This window comes from Rhinopithecus bieti, unplaced genomic scaffold, assembly GCF_001698545.2.
Source record: "Rhinopithecus bieti isolate Rb0 unplaced genomic scaffold, ASM169854v2 scaffold_7967, whole genome shotgun sequence".
NCBI lineage: Eukaryota > Metazoa > Chordata > Mammalia > Primates > Cercopithecidae > Rhinopithecus > Rhinopithecus bieti.
Window position 1 is genome coordinate 1,584,864 of NW_016806112.1, and position 3,475 is coordinate 1,588,338.

Below are 3,475 nucleotides of genomic sequence, written 5' to 3' on the forward strand. Positions count from 1 at the left end.
GGACTCGGGAAGGGGAACATCACAAACCGGGGCCTATCATGGGGAGGGGGAAGGGATTGCATTGGGAGTATACCTGATATAAATGACGAATTGATGGGTGCTGACGAGTTGATGGGTGCAGCACACCAACATGGCACAAGTATACATATGTAACAAACCTGCACGTTATGCACATGTACCCTAGAACTTAAAGTATAATAAAAAAAAAAAAACTCATAAACATTGCATTAAGTAGTAATCCAGTGTTTTTGTTTTGTTTTGTTTTGTTTTGTTTTGTTTTGTTTTGAGATGGAGTTTTCCTCTTGTTGCCTAAGCTAGAGTGCAATGGCACGATCTCGGCTCATCGCAACCTCTGCTTCCCGGGTTCAAGCGATTCTACTGCCTCAGCCTCCCAAGTAGGTGGGATTACAGGCATGCACCACCACACCTGGCTAATTTTGTATTTTTAGTAGAGACAGAGTTTCTCCATGTTGGTCAAGCTGGTCTCGAACTCCCGACCTCAGGTGATCCGCCCACCTCAGCCTCCCAAAGTGCTGGGATTACAGGCATGAGCCACCTCACCCGGCGTAATCCAGTCTTTTAATGCTAATTTTCTCTCCTGACTCCAAGGCTGAGGGATTTTCATTAGCATTATCCAATCATGTGCCTGTGATAGGAAGACTTGTTGACCTGTTTTTTTATTTTTAGTTTTAGACTCCACCAGCTTCCAATATTTCTTTTCTTTTCTTTTTTCTTTCTTTTTTTTTTTTTTAAACAGAAATAGGGTCTCAGTCTGTTGCCCAGGCTGGAGTGCAGTGGTGTGATCATAGCTCACTGCAGCCTCAAACTTCTGGGCTTAAGTGATCCTCCCCACTCAGCCTCCTGAGTAGCTGGAACCATAGGAGCACACCACCACACCTGGCTAGTATTCTATTTTTTTGTAAAGATGAAGTCTTCCTATGTTGCCCAGGCTGGGCTCAAACTCCTGGGCTCAAATGATCCTCCTGCCTCAGCCTCCCAAAGTGCTGGGATTATAGGCATGAGCCACCAGGCCCAGCCTCAATATTTCTAAATATTATTAATAACTTGGTTTCTGTACTTGATAATTCAAATTAAATAAAATCAAATGGAAAAAAGGAATATGCTGGATGGGTGTGGTGGCTCATGCCTGTAATCTCAGCACTTTCGGAGGCCAATATGGGTTGATAACCTGAGGTCAGGAGTTCAAGACCAGCCTGATCAATATGGCAAAACCCATCTCTACTAAAAATACAAAAATTAGCTAACTGTGGTGGTGTGTGCCTGTAATTCCAGCTACTTGGGAGGCTGAAGTAGGAGAAGTGCTTGAACCCAAGAGGCAGAGGTTGCAGTGAGCCAAGATCATGCCACTGCACTCCAGCCTGAATGACAGAGCGAGACTCCATCTCAAAAAAAAAAAAAAAAAAAAAGGATATGCCAGAGAAAGTGGCACAGGAGCAAGAAGTCTTAATCAGGTGATACAGGAAAACAAAGGCAATGACCCTGACAGGCCATGAGTCAGGCAGCAGGGACCTGTTTGTCCATCTCTCCATCTGAGCACCCTGCATTCTGAGTGTGGCACAGAGAAGGCGTACAATAAATATGTGTTGAGTGCATGAATGAACAAATGAATGGGTGAATGAATGAATGAATGAGTGAATGAGTAAGTGAATGAGTGAATGAGTAAGTGAATGAGTGAATAAGTGAATGAGTGCGTGAATGAATGAGTGAATGAGTGAATGAGTGAGTGAAAGAGTGAATGAGCGAATGAACGAGTGAATGAGTGAATGAATAAGTGAATAAGTGAATGAGTGAGTGAATGAGTGAATGAGTGAGTGAATGAGTGAATTGAAATGAGTGAATTGAATGAGTGAGTGAATGAATGAGTGAATGAGTGAGTCAGTGAGTGAATGAGTGAGTCAGTGAGTGAATGAGTGAGTGAATGAGTGATTGAATGAGTGAATGAGGGATTGAATGAGTGAGTGAGTGAATGAGTCAATGAGTCAGTGAATGAATGAATGAGTAAATGTCAGTTGGCCTTACTGGCTGAGGAGCTTCCCTGAGTTGGGTCCCAGCCCACAGAGGCCCTGGCTGTGTGCCCTGGAACTAGGGACAGCCACTGCCAGGCCCTTCCCAGGTACCCTGGCACCAGGAACCCACCTTTCTGGGTACCTGGCAGTGCTGCCTGAAGCAAGGGCCGACCCCTGGGAGTGGGGGAAGAAAGGGCTTGGCTCAGGGGGCCTGGCCCAGGCAGCCCAGCTGTTCGGGGAGGCTGCAGCCTTGGAAAGACACAGTGCTTCTGTGAGGGTCTCCTGATACAATAAAAGATTATCAGCTAAATAAAACAAGAAGTGACTGGGGCCACTATGCCCTGTTGGATTGAAATCGTGTGAGCAAAGTGGTTTTCTCTGAAAGATTTATTTTCTGCACTGGCTTCAGGCAGCCAGCCCAGCCGGAGAGCACGGGCGAGAATGGGGCTGGTCTCCCTCCACTGGCAGGGAGGGGATGGGGCTTTATTTAATCTTCCAATGAGCTGGAACAAGAAAGACGGCGTGAATGGACATTAATTCTGAAACAAATTATTAAAGAGAGATCTGGGATTCCGGGAAAGCCATCTACCCCCTGCCTGTCTGCTACCTCCCCTCACCAAGGCCATAAACTCCCTCCTCTTCACTGAAAACCCAACACCAGGCCCACTGGGTCTCCCATTCGGGCTGAGGAGAGAGGCCGAGAACCAACCCAAGCCCAGGGCCAATACAGCAGCGGGTCTAGCTGGGCTGCCCACGTCCTCGGCCTGGGCCATCTGCCTCCCTGGGCCTTGGCCCCTGATGACGCCCCTGTGTCTCATGTTTCCTTGTCATCTGCACTTGTGCTTGGGGATGTCCTAGGCAGATGGCTGCCACCTCTCCCACATGGGTCCAACCTCTATCCGCCGCCACCACGGGTACCTTAGCCCACCCCAGACCTCCCAGGCCTCCTTCCTCACACTGCACCCAGCACAGGCTAAGACCCCCTCAGCTGTGCTTAGCCCATGCCCCACTGCCAGGCCCTAGACAGAGAGCGGCCAGACCCACTGCCCCGGAGGCCAGCCTGGGAGGGGTAACTGCTGTGAAGAGGGTGCATGGGCACAGGCTGGCACATGGGGAGGAATCAAGTCAGTTGGGTGTTGGGGTGGCCCTAACCCGGGCATTGAAGGAGGGGGAGGAGCACACCACTGGCCCAGAACATTCCAAGTGGAGGGAACAGCATTTACAAAGGTCTGGAGTAGTGCGTTTACTGGGGCATCCAGAATCTACAATCATCATCATCGAAACAGTTAAAATTTATTGAGCATTCATTGTGTGCTGTGCCAAGTACTCCATACATGCGATCTCATTTTATTTATTTATTTTATTTTATTTTTGAGACAGAGTCTTACTCTGTCGCCCAGGCTGGAGTGCAGTGGTGTGATCTCAGCTCACTGCAACCTTTACCTCCC